This window comes from Triticum aestivum, chromosome 7D (assembly GCF_018294505.1).
Source record: "Triticum aestivum cultivar Chinese Spring chromosome 7D, IWGSC CS RefSeq v2.1, whole genome shotgun sequence".
In the NCBI taxonomy this organism is placed as follows: Eukaryota; Viridiplantae; Streptophyta; class Magnoliopsida; order Poales; family Poaceae; genus Triticum; species Triticum aestivum.
Genome location: NC_057814.1, coordinates 289,156,960 through 289,171,283, shown reverse-complemented (window position 1 = coordinate 289,171,283; position 14,324 = coordinate 289,156,960).

The window sequence follows — 14,324 nt, the reverse complement described above, 5'->3', positions numbered from 1 at the left end:
GATGGGCTCCTTCCCCTTGGAAGAGCACGACTGTAGGGTGCCCTCCCTGATGTCACAGACGGGCGCTTTCCCCTTGGAAGAGCAGATGGGCTCTTTCCCCTTGGAAGAGCCGGAGAGGGTGCCCTCCTCGTGGTCGCCATCGATGAGGTCTGACTTGGAAGTTGTGGATCCCAAGGCAGCATCGCAGAACGTGTCCTTCAGAAATGACAATAGGGGCTCGATGGCGATGTAGAATGGCAAATTGTTGACAACGTGCCAGAGGAGATCAGCGGCGGGGCTATGGATGAGATCGACGGCGGTTGAACCCGAGGGGTTGGGGTGGGCACTACTAGAAAAAGGTCTATAGATGGGATTGACACTAATGGCGCACCAGACAAGCCTGGCCCAGGGTGCGCCATTAGTATAAAAAGTATTTTTTTAACTAGTGCGCCTGTCCAAACATACTAATGGCGCACCACCAGAAGGTGCGCCATTAGTAACCTGGATTACTAATGGCGCATCTGGAGTTGGTGCGCCATTAGTAAGTGGGAAGCAACAAGATATTTTGGACAGCCTCTCCTACCCACACTCACTTTCTCCCCACTTCATTCTCTCCACCTCCTCCTTGTCTCGGGTGCCTCCTCTTTTTCACCTCATTTCCACCATAGATTCATTCAATTTAAGTGGTTAAATTACCTTGTTTTGATAGGTAAGTAAGGGGGGAAGCTATATTTATGTTGTTCTCCCTACAACAATGTGCACATGCACTTTTTATGGCCTAGCTAGATCTATGTATGTTCGTGGTGTTGCATATGTTTGTGGTGTTGCATATGTGTTTGTGTTTGGAGGTGTACCGGTATTTGAAATGCGATAGTTGCCAATATTTTGCCGGAATGTTGATTCATTTCCGTTTCGGCGAGAATTTTGGCATTAAGCATTCTTTTTGGTCCTATTTTTAGGGAAAGTCATGCCAAATTTTTTGTTGGTTCTAAAATATCGTTTTGCTCTACCCCGCAGGCGACCATGGTCCGCATGATGACCGAAGGCATCGTGAATAGGTTTTTGAGGTCCGCGAAGGCCGAGATGCTTCAAAAGAACAAGATGGAGATAAGATGTCCGTGTCGAAGATGCAAGCTGAAGAGCCTTATTGCGGACCCGGAATCCTGGCAGGTGCGGGACCACCTGCTCTTGCGTGGTTTCATGGATGGCTATCGGTGGCAAGGTGATGAAGATGACTACGAAGTCGTCCATGGGGGCCGGGCAAGAAATGAGGAAGGGCAGCAAGACAACCACCGCGGCTCGGGCGGGCGAGAAGACGAAGAATCCCCAGGAGATGATCACGACGGTGATGCTGTACACAGTCATCATGTAGAAGATGCAGGACATGATGATGAGGAAGATGCCGGAGCAGACGACGGGCATGATCATGAAGATGATGATGCCGGCGGAGCAGACGACGCTGGACCATCGATGGGCTGGGTGCAGGACCCTCATATTCAAGAGATGCTTCTCAAGCAGACGGATAACGCAAGAGCTGCCGCCCGAGAGAAAGCCAAGATGGATCAACTTGAGTTAGACGCGGTTACTTCATTGTATGAAGGATGCAGGCCCGAGGATACCCGCCTGAAAGTAACGCTCATGGCTCTGGAGATGAAGGTAAAACACAAAATGACCGACGGATGCTTCGACGAGAACATGTCATTCTGGCACGAACGTCTTCCCAAGGGGAACAAGTGCCCGACCAGTTTGGAGGAGGCGAAGAAAATCGTGTGTCCTCTGGATTTACCGCACGTGAAATACCATGTGTGCATGAACAATTGCATCATTTATCGGGACGAGCACGCGGAGTCTACCATATGTCCGGTGTGCGGCGTCACTCGATACAAGAAGAGGAAGAAAGCTCCTCGAAAAGTGGTGTGGTACTTTCCGATCACTCCTCGTCTGCAGCGGTATTTCGCGGACCCTAAGGTAGCAAAGCTCCTGCGTTGGCCCGCGGATAGGGAGGAGAAGAAGCGAGAAGATGACGCAAATGATCCGGAGATAGATAAAAAAGACAAGATGCTGAGTCAACCTAAGGATGCGAGCCAGTGGCAAGCGTTGAACTTCGAAGACCTAGAATTTGGGAACGATCCAAGGAACATCGTGCTGGGCGCGAGCACCGATGGAGTCAATCCGTTTGGGAGCCAGAGAAGCACACATAACACCTGGCCTATGTTTGTGTGGATGTACAACCTTCCCCCCTGGTTGTGCATGAAGAGGAAGTACATTCACATGAGTATGCTAATTGAAGGACCGAAACAACCAGGGAACGACATCAATCTGTATCTGGGGCTGCTGAAAGAGGAGCTTGACACGCTGTGGAAAACGCCAGCCAATACGTGGGACGCCGCAGAGAAAGAATATTTCCCTATGAGAGCCGCGCTGCTCACGACGGTGCACGACTATCTCGGTTACGGATATCTCGCGGGGCAGGTGGTCCACGGATTTTCTGGATGCGTCAGGTGCATGGATGACTCAACGTATCGCCAGCTAGATAGAGATCCCGGGTCTTCGAAAACCGTGTTCATGGGACATCGAAGGTGGATTCGCGACGATGACCCGTGGAGAAAACGCAAGGATCTATTCGATGGTGAAACCGAACCCCGAGGACGCCCGCGTACGAGGAGCGGCAAGGAAATAGACGAGCTGTTGAAAAATTGGAAAGACTGCCCACTGCCGGGAAAGAAGCAAAAGGCGCCAGAGCCGGGAAAGAAGCGAAAGGCGCCAGAGCCGCTGCTGAAGGTATGGAAAACGAGGTCTGTTTTCTGGGACTTGCCGTACTGGAAGATCCACCGTGTGCCTCACAGCCTTGATGTCATGCATATCACGAAGAACGTGTGCGAGAGTCTGCTTGGTACCCTGCTCAACATGCCAGAGAGGACCAAAGATGGGCCGAAAGCAAGGGCAGACTTGAAATCAATGGGCATCAGGCAGGAGCTTCACGCTATATATGTTGATGATGAGGCGAAGCAGGACACGGAAAGTCGTCGCAAAGGCAAAAAGGCCAAGAAGACCGGAAATGACTACCCTCCCGCGTGCTTCACTCTAAGTCAGGAGGAGATCGAGCAGTGTTTCACCTGCCTCGTAGGAGTAAAACTTCCTTACGGTTACGCGGGGAAGATAAGCAGATACCTAGACCTAGCGAAGCTGAAGTTCAGCGGGATGAAGTCTCACGACTATCACGTGCTGATGACGCAGATACTTCCAGTTGCAATCCGTGGGATCATGGACGCGCACGTCCGTGAAATGCTATTTGGCCTATGGAACTTTTTCAACGTCATCTCTCGGAAGTCTGTTGGCGTGAGGCAACTCAGAAGGCTACAGGAAGAGATCGTGGTGATACTATGCGAGCTTGAGATGTACTTCCCGCCCGCATTCTTCGATGTTATGGTGCATCTGCTGGTCCATATCGTGGACGATATCATCCAACTCGGGCCGACGTTCCTGCACAGCATGATGCCGTTCGAAAGGATGAATGGTGTCATCAAAGGATACGTTCGCAACATGTCACGTCCAGAGGGAAGCATAGCCAGGGGCTTTCTGACCGAAGAGTGCATCTTCTACTGCACGAATTATCTTGGCATCGAGAAGCCCGTTGGTCTGCCCGTCAACAGGCACCTCGGCAGGCTCGCTGGATGGGGTCACCGTGAGGGTCGCCGCGAAATGCATGTCGACTTCGAGGGTCGACTCGCCGACTTTGAAAGAGCAAACCTAGTCGCGCTACAACACATAGACGTGGTCGATCCTTGGGTGGTAGAGCACAAAACCTTTATTAAGAAGACGTACAATGACCGAGGCCAACAGAGGACGGACGGAGATATACTCAAAGAGCACAACTCATGTTTCACGCGTTGGTTCAAGCAGAAGCTTCTGTCGTACCCTTTACATGAGGATTCTTCCGTGGAAGAACAACTCATATTCGCCTTGTCACAGGGCGTCGAGCACAACCTGATGACCTATGAGGCGTACGATATCAACGGCTACACATTCTACACCGAGGCCAAGGACATGAAGAGCGATGGTTATCAGAACTCCGGGGTAACGATGGAATCCTACACCGGTAACGACAAGGACAGATACTACGGAAGGATTGAGGAGATCTGGGAGCTGAGCTACGCTGGAGAGAAGGTCCCGATGTTCCGTGTCAGATGGGCCAAGAGCGTCCTAAAAGAAGACCGATATTTCACCACCATGGTTATACCCGAAGCCAAATCCAAGACCGCAGGCGCAAACGTCACCGCGAAATATGAGCCATGGGTACTGGCTTCCCAAGTGGACCAATGCTTCTTCATTACCGACCCGTCAAAGCCCAGTCGTGTTGTCGTGAGGAGAGGCAAAAGGAAGATCATCGGAATGGATGGAGTAGCCAATGAGCAAGACTTCGACAAGTACAGCGACCCGAGAATCGAACATGACGACGATGATGAAGTAGCAGCATACACCACAAGAAGAAGCAGGACCACCCTACCTAAAGGACGTCCGTTCCACAGAAGAACTCCATTTACGAAAAAGAAGGGCAAGAAGATTGTGAACAGATAGCTAGCTAAGATCGATTGTATTTAAATCGTAGCCTTCATTTCTCGATTGTATTTCATGGGCACTTTTTGAACTATCATGAATATTTTTAAATTTCATGGACACTCGATCTCGATCCCCCTCCATCTCGATCGCTAGCTATCCCACCTCGCCAGATCCGGTCCCCCTCGCCGCCGAGCACCCCCCGGTCCACCGGCCCCCCGCACCCCACTGTCTTATAAAAAAATTATTACTGTCTTATAAAAAATTTATTACTGTCTTATAAAAAATTATTACTGTCTTATAAAAAAATTATTACTGTCTTATAAAAAATTATTACTGTCTTATAAAAAATTATTACTGTCTTATAAAAAATTGTGGAGCCTGGGAATCGAACCCAGGACCTCCTGGTGTGAGAACTGGCTGCTGACCAGTCGAGCTAGTAGAGAGAACTTGGTGTGGATCAGGTAAAGTGGAAGATAACCTGTTGGCTCGAGCAGAAATGAAAAAAAAGACTAATGGCGCACCAGGGTGAGGTGCGCCATTAGTATGGATGTACTTATGGCGCACCAGGGTGAGGTGCGCCATTAGTATGCATGTACCTGTTGGATAACCTATCCCCTCTCTCCCTCGCCCTTGCCCTCGATCCCCTTCCCCTCTCCTCTCCCAACGCCGCTGCCCTGCTGCCTCGACGCCGCCCCGTCGTCCTCGTCTCCGCCCCGACGCCCCGACGCCGTGACGCCGCCCTCTCCTCTCCCGACGCCGCCGCCCCGCCGCCCCGTCGTCCTCGTCTCCTCGGCGCCGCTCTCCTCGTCTCCTCGGAGCACCACCACCACCCGGACCTCGTCGCCTCCCGGACCTCGTCGCACCACCACCAACATCCACAGCGTCGACGTCTTCGTCCCCGACGACGCCCCCGTCTTCTACGCCCGCAGGTACCCCATCCAAATCACCCCCGCCTCCATTTCCCACCTCTCCCTCTCTGCTCCTAATACAACAATCTGTCTCTGAACTTCGCTTTTGGACTCCTGATGCGCCAACATTACAGGGTGTGTGCGCTTTTTTTTGCTTGGCATGCCGTGTGTGATGTGTGAGTTTTAGTCTGAACCTTCTCCCCTGTTCTCTGTACCTATCATATCCCTCCTTTAATTTGTGAGTTCTATCAGTCTATGAGATGGGGATTGTAATTCTCAATGGTTTGTTGTCAGGATTGGTATGTTGGTCGCCTTGGGAATTGTGATTGCATTTCTCAATGGATTTTACAGTGTAAACCTTGTAGGATTTGTAGTGTAATTCCTGTCTGGATTTAGAGTGTAATTCCTAGTAGATTTGCACTGTACTTGTCATTTTTGGGTTTGCAGTGTAAATTCTGTCTGTATTTATAGTGTAATTCCTAGTAGATTTACACTGTACTTCTCATTGTTTGGATTTGTAGTGTAATTCATGTTTTTACAGTGTAATTGTAAGTGGATTTACACTGTAATTCCTACTGGATTTACAATGTTTTTCTTAGTGGAGTTCCACTACAATTTTAAGTAGATGTACACTGTAATTCCTACTGGATTTATAGTGTTTTTCTTACCGGAGTTCCACTGTAATTAGAATCTAGTGGATTTAATTTACACTATAATTCTAAGTGGATTTACACTGTAAACCCACCCCGGCCTCCATTTTTCCCCGCCGATGTTTCTGGTCATGCAGCAACCTAGAAGCCTGCTTGCCAGTCAGTAGCAACTACCTGTCCAGATAGTTCTTCGTGTATGGTGTGTCAAAAGAAAAAACCTTAGTAAAAATGGTTAGGATGCTCATGCTGGACTAAAACCATGGAATAAAAAAGGCAGAGGTAACAGTTTTTTTGGCGGTAACAGAGTTTTTTAGCAATGCATAGAACACCATAACTTTAAATTAAACACCGCCTACTTACATACAAGGGGAATCTTGAGTAATCCTACTCATAGTGAACAGATAATAAGTTTCTTTTTTTAGAGCACCTGTTTCTAACCAACATATTTGAACAGTATATGAGCAGTAAAAGTAAGAGTGAGCAAACTAGCACCTCGCTTTGATTAGGCAGATATTGCCAAATATGTGGACACAGTGCTGGATGGAGTATAAGACTAAATCTCTTGTGTATCTCTGTACACGTTTGCATAGTTCATCATGAACTAGCACCACAGACCAGCTTATGAGTTGCTCCAAGAAACTCAGTACCTTGTTTGGGTGATAGTGCTATGAAACTTGGCGGGGTTCCTTTTGTGACTCACCTGCCAATTTAGTGCGGAGGAAATAACCACATGTCCTTGATTGATTTGTAGTTTTGTAGTTGGTTGTTACAGAATGCAGTACCTTGGTTGTGAAGATAATAAAAATTATGACAATGTTGTGCAGGAGTAGTAATAAGAGAAGATCGCTCTGAGGTGAAGGAAGCAAGTGAGAGGCAAAGTGAGTTATTCTCTGGTCGTGTATTTAGTTAGTTACTTACTCCTGGTAGCTAATAAGTGGTTACTCTTTGGACTTTGGTGGTGTATGTATCAAAGCATGTTGTAAATATAGCAGCTCTGTTCCTTTTGTTGTAATGCCTAATGCCTTCATATTCTACTTGTATCACTGTATCATTGTAGCAAAAGTACAAGGATCAGATCACTTGGGCATGAAATGGTTCCAGAAACCAAAAGCCTGTTGTACATTATAGCAGTTCTCTGTGTTTTTGTGTAATGCCTAATGCCTTCTCTGTGTTTTTGTGCATAGATTTTAGGGCAAATCTAGCACAGTATAGTTAGCAAAGTTAGAAATCTTTTAGGAAATTTTAAAAACAGCAGCAAAAATATTAGGTATAAAAACAGTAGCAAATAAAAAAAGAGTAGCAAATATAGCTAGGGAAATTTTGTTTAGGTATAAAAACAGTAGCAAATAAAAAAAAGCAGTAGCAAATTAAAAAAACAGTAGCAAAAAATTAGGTATAAAAACAGTAGCAAATATAGCTAGGGCAATTTTGTTTAGGTATAAAAAACAGTAGCTACAATTTGTAAAAAGCATGAGCAACTGAAAAATCATCCTGAAATATAGCTAGGACAAACTTCAGTCTTTTTTTTGTTTGTAACAGAAACTACAGTAGTAAATATTTCCTGAAGTAAATATTTTCAGTCATTACAAATATGATACTGCTTGGAGATGATACTGCTTGGAGATGATACTGCTTGGTGTATTTTCCATGTTGTGATGGAGGCCTTTTTTTCCTTGTCCACCCGAGAGGCCCTTGAGTTTGCCGGAATGTCGATTAACTTCCGTTCCGGCAAATTCGGGTACTCCATATGTCCTATTTTCAGCAAAGGTCATGCTGAAATTTTTCGTGAATTTTAGCATGACTTTGCTAAAAATAGGACATATGGGGTACTTGTGACTAATGCATGTGCCGGGGTATCTTAGTAGTTAATTAAGTAGGATCAAGTGCCCCGGCGTACTTGTGACTAATGCATGGCTTTTAGGGTGCCTCGGTGTCGATAAAAACCGAAATGATGAAAGCTTAGGCTTTTAGGGTGCCTCGGCGTCGAAAAACCCTCAATGATAAAAGCTTAGCTTTTAGGATGCCTCGGTGTCGAAAAACCCTAAATGATGAGACCATGATCTTGTTCCTTGATAATAACCAACTTTTTGACCAAACTTTGTTCCTATTTAGAGAGAAACATGGCCAACAACGATGAGGCTGGGGGTTCGAGCGTCAAGCCATTCTGGATGCTGTCCCAGGAGATGGAGGAACAACCTCACTTGTATGAGGACGCCGCCTTCCCCACCGATCCTGAGACCACTGATGGTACCGCCGAGGATGACCCCACTGATGCCACCACTGATGGTGCCGCCGAGGATGCCACCACTGATGGTGCTGCCGAGGATGCCACCACTGATGATGGCGGCGCACGCACAGATGGCAGCCAACCGAAGAGGCAACGGAAGGACCGGCGCCCGACCGTGCTCCGCACCCTCAAGGAGGAAGTTACTGAAGTGGACTCCGACGGGAATCCAACGGCGCCCGAACGAATAGTCAAGGGGTACTCGCTTCAGCTCGGGTGCATTCTCCGGAGCACCGTCTCGATCAACACCGAGAACCTGAGGCATCCTGACCGAGGGAATTTGCGCAACCTCCTCTTCACGAAGCTGCACGAACGATACAAGTTCCCCGCTGAATTTGAAAACACAAGCCTCAAAGGGAATAAAGTGAACAATGCTGCCCTCACGAAGATGAGCAAGGCCCTGTCTACTTGGAAAAGCAATGTGAAGAGAATGGTCGAGAAAGGTGAGAGTTATGAGAAGATCAAGGAGAAAAATCATTCGATCACCGAAGATGACTACAACGACTTCAAGATCAATTGCTCGAGCACCGCAAGCTCCGAATCAAGTAAGTGGGGGAAAGAAATGCGGGAGCTGAACTTAGGGGAACACACACTCGGTCCCGGCGGTTACAGAGTGGCGGAGCCTATATGGGACAAGGAGGAGGCGGACCGTGCCGAGCAAGGCCTACCGCCCCTCTTCGATAAATACGGTGACAAGCAGACCAGGAACTTTGTCAGGGCCCGGTACAAGAAGGACCCGAAAACAAAGGAGCTTACCACGGATCCGAAGACCAGGGCGCTTGAGGTTGTTCTGGTAAGGAATACACCCCCTCGTAATTAGCTCCATATGGTTGCATTCTAATTAATGAAGCCAAATTTCTAAATGGTTCACATTCCTTCCGCAGGCGACTGAAAGCAGTAGCGAGGGGTCGACTAAGAGCAACCCTTGGGACACCACTCTAAATAGGGCGTTGAATGTAATGAAGAACAAGGATAAGCTCAGTAAGCCGACGTCAGCTGGTCGTGTGGCCGGCAAAGGCTTGTCGACAAAATGGTCGTCATACTATGACACTGCTGGGCGAAAGGAGAAAAAGACCAGCTCGGAAAGCCAGGCGCGCGAGGTTCAAGAACTCAGGGCACAGGTGGCGCGGATTCCGGAGATTGTCCAAGAGCAAGTGCAACAACAACTCGGAGCGACGATCACCGCCATTGTGCCTACCTTGATCCAGGGGATTAGTGCGTGGATTGCGGGCGGCCAACAGGGGCCGCCCCCGATTCCTAGCTTCACGGCCAACAACTCGCAGAACGCGATGGCGGGGCCATTGGTGTCTCCGGCGGAGCCGGCATTGGTGTCTCCGACGCCGGCACGGGAGCTTAATGCACCCGGGTGTACGCCGGCCGGCACCTCTGCAGCAAGCGGCCCCTCCGTCAACTGCACGCCCGCCGTTGGCGGTGCCTCGACATTAGCCGAGCTCGACGCCATCATCACGGTAACTAATTAAGCCTCTCTCAGCCGAGGACTTCATCTCCTTGCCTTTGACTGGGCATCCCTAACGCCCTACATGTTTTCGCAGGGCGCCGCCGACGTTCCGTGCACTCTCCTGCACTTCGTGAACAACGAGTTGGTCGATGTCGCCAAGGGCAAAATCGTTCAACCGGGCAACCCCTTGTTCCACGGTACCCAGATGCCACCCAACTTGTTTAGGGTTCAACTGGTTCGGGTGCTGCCAGGCTGCGACGAGGTGTTACCTCCGATTCGACCAATGGGGGCCGACGATGATGACGTGATGAACCTCAGCGCCTGCCTGAGCTGGCCCCTGCTTTGGCCGAAGAGCCAGATTCGTTTGGGGGCGGGGGACACCACCCCAAAGACAACACCGCCAGTCGTGCCGGCGCCAAGTCGGCCCCATGGCAAGACCGCCGCAACGGTGCCGGACATCCCTATGCCACTGGATCCGAACATGCATATGGCACAGGATCAGAACGACGACAACGACGATACATTTGCCAACGTCGATCAGTACTTTGCCGATCATGGGGATGGTGGCGACTTCATGGGGCCTCCTTCTCAAGAACCCAACCCAACAAAAGACATGTGCGATCTAGCTGGTACCGCGGAGAAGCCAAGTTGCAACAGGCGTCGTCTGCTGTTCAGCTCTCAGGAGACGCCTCCAGCTGCCGACTTCACCGAGCCTCAGATAGGCGAGGTGCCAAATATGATCAGCCCCAACACACTCAAGAAAGCGGTCTGTGAGCAGAACTCGGTCCCATTACAGGAGATCAAGAAGAAGGCACGCAAAAGAAAGACTAACAAGGGTGCGGGCCAGCCGGCACCGAGTACGATCCGTGCTCAGGACGGGCCACCTTCAACTGCGGATATCTCGAGGAGGGTGCATGTGGAGGGTAGGGCGATGCTACCGAGAAATATGCTCGATGCTGCAACCGGTGCTATGCGGAGTCTGCATGACAGTGTGCTTTCTTTGGAGAAGCGGCGTCTCCGAGAGAAGGATGTGGCATACCCGGTTTTCGCGGCCAAGGTGCCAGAGGGCAAGGGCTTTGTGGATAACTCCATCGGGGGTACGATCGTCCTGCGGTTTGATGACATCCACGCTATGTTGAACCTTCATCCGCTGCACTACACCTTCGTTCGGCTATTTTCGCTGAGTATGGAGATGCGGATCATTCGCGACAAGACCCCGGACATCGTGATAGTCGACCCCTTCTACATGCGTGCCAAGATCTTGGGCAGCGCTGGGGACCGGCAAGTCGCGAGTTTTTACCTCGAAGGCGTCATTCTGGCAAACCAAGATAAGGACAACTTCCTCGTGCCTTACTTTCCCGAGTAAGTCCTCCCCTCAACCGCCCCGTAACATATGAATTCTTAGATTTCGATCGTTTTTCTTTTAACATTCCGTGTTTTCTGCAGTGACACACATTGCACGCTCATCCTCCTAAGCCCCAAATATTCCATGGCCACGTATTTCGACCCGGACCGTCAGTCGAACGTAGACTACACAAATATCAAGAAGGTTCTTGATGATGTTCTCCCCGGCTACGTCAAATCTGGAGGCACCTTCACCAGGCCTATTCGTAAGTACGGCAAGCACGTGTTCTCCCACAACACGACGTTCTGCTGCATCAAGCAGCCGCCTGGCGGTCAGAAGGGTGCCTACTACGCCATCCATCACATGCGGGCGATCGTGCGGGACCATAATCACCTTCTCCTACCAAATAATCTCAAAGATTGGGCCGCAAGCTTGGGGGCAATCCAGGACGCGGACATCAGACAAGAATTCTTTCGCATCCAGTCGGAGTTTGCGGAAATCATCCATCAAGATGTCCTTCATACCTCGGGGCAGTTCTACCTCAGAAATCAACTGTCCAACAGTGACATCGACACAATCCTACAAATGCAGGCTGACAACGCCCGTTGTTTCATGACTCCCACGATAGACGGCGGCTTCATCCACGCTCCGGTCCCTTGAGTCGAGTCGAAAGCAGTGATGCTGTGTCTAGTTCTGAAACATCGATTGGCTCATGCTGTAATTAAACTTTGATGAACTTGTAGTATGTCTCTTTGGTTTCGAGAGTCCTTCAACTTAGATGTAATCGATGCTATTAATGTCTTGCTTTTCTCTTCCGATCGTTCTGTTGCATACTTATATATTGCTTATGTATTGTCTGTGAATTGGTACTAACGTTTCGTTTGGCTACTGCATAGCGATGCCGTGGTATGTCGTGTACAAGGGTAAGGTTCCCGGAGTCTACGACGACTGGGAGGAGTGTCGGAGACAGGTTCACCGATTCAGTGGTAACAGTTACAAAGGGTACGCCACTAGGGTCGAGGCCGAATCTAGATACGCCCGCTATCTAGCGGGAGAGGGGAGGGAGCGTTGGAGGAACCGGATGAAGACGAGTTTCATCGTGATGATGCTCATCGTGATGACCGCAGCTCTCTTCTATGTGATGGTAGTTTAGATGATCGATATCGACTTGTAATGTGAAGACAAACTCGCGGTCTCGAGACTTGTAATATAATGATTCATACTTATACATTTTGTTCGGTCTTTTCAATTCGGAGACTAATATGATGAATTGTATTCGGAGACTAAAATGATGAATTGTATTCAGAGACTAATCTTTTATTGTATTCGATGAATGTGTTGTTGATGTGTGCTGTCTATATTTTGTCCAATTATACATTTTGTAACTTGTGCAAAAAACAGAAAATTAAAAAAAAACCTAATATTCATACTAATGGCGCATCACATCATAGTGCGCCATTAGTATGCCAAAGGATACTAATGGCGCATCACTAAACCGTGCGCCATTAGTATGCCGAAGTTACTAATGGCGCATCCATCTGTAGTGCGCCATTAGTATGCCAAAGCACCTAGGTATACATGGCCCCCTGGGAGGCATACTAATGGCGCACTGTTGTATATACTAATGGCGCATCTGGGGTGCGCCATTAGTATACCAGATACTAATGGCGCACCAGTGGTGCGCCATTAGTAAAATATACTAATGGCGTGCTACTAATGGCGCACCACTGATGCGCCATTAATGGCCAGATTAGGTGCGCCATTAGTAGGCCTTTTTCCAGTAGTGGGGCCACTTAACCTGTGACATAGCCTACTTCAGGCCGTCGCTGTCGATGACCTCGATGTCGTAGCCGGCGGACGAGACATGCCCTCATACTCTAGCCCGCTGCTTGAGTGCCTGCCGCCAGTAATGGTCGTCAGCTTCCTCGGCGACGTCGGGCAAAGAGACCGCTATACACCTCTTTTGGGCTAGTCGCTCCTCGAGCTCCACGGGAAGCGTAGCCGGGCTTAGGCTATGATGCTCTGGAGTGGGGGACGGGGATCTGTGGGAAAGGGGGCATTTGGCAGGCGTCATCTAAGAAACTCAGGGCGGCCTGGGTATGAGATCGGTGGGTAAGCTGCACGGGCAAACCGGCAGATGTTGGCAATGGAGGCCTTGCGGTGGTGGCGGCAGCGGCGGCGGGGACCTTGCTAGGGTTTCGAGCGAGGGAGGGGGTGTGTGTGTGTGCGCGCGCGCACGCCCGAGGAGGTTTTGGTGTGTGTGTGTGTGTGTGGAGGGGGGGCGCGGGGTGTTTGAGGAAATGACGCGGGTACTGAAAATTTTACTACGCAGGAGTGAAATGCCGGGCTATTGAAAATTTTGATGATAGTGCATCGCACACGGTACGGAGATAACAACCGTGTGTTATGAAACAGAAAAACCCTTGAGGCGGGCAGATATTTTCTAGGGATGCTGGCGGGATTGGTAACAAGAAACATCGCATGGTCCGGAGATAACAACCCTATGTTACGAAACAGAAAAACCCTCGAGGCGGGCAGATATTTTCTAGGGATGCAGGGAGGATTGGGAACAAGAAACATCGCACACGGTCCAGAGATAACAACCGTGTGTTATGAAACAGAAAACCCCTCAAGGCGGGCAGATATTTTTGAGAGGGGGAGCCTCGAGGAGCCCAATGTACTGTGCGGATGTGTGCGTCACAGGTGCACCGGCGTGGCACATGGTTAGTTTGAGTGAACCGTGTCTGTTGCGTCATCCGACTTGTCTAGTGTTCATAAATTTGGCGAAAAATGACGCGGGAGAGGGTCAGAACACGAACACACTTGCATGGGGACCAAATTTATGTATCAAAAGGGTGGTTTGATTTCAAATACCGAATGCAACTTCGATGTGGCACCTCTCTCGCAAAGTGCACGGTATTGCTTGCCCCCACCCCCCTTCGTGTCGGCACGAAGGGAATCCTAAGCTATGAATGCATGCCCCTCCCCCCAACCAAGGTTCACCTAGCAAAGTGCCAAGTAGCTAGCAGCGCCCCTCGTCCCTCGGGTCGGCATGAAGGGAATTCTAAGCTATGAATGCATGCCCCCCCCAACCGAGGGTCATTCACCTAGCAAAGTGCGAAGTAGCTAGCAGTCCCCC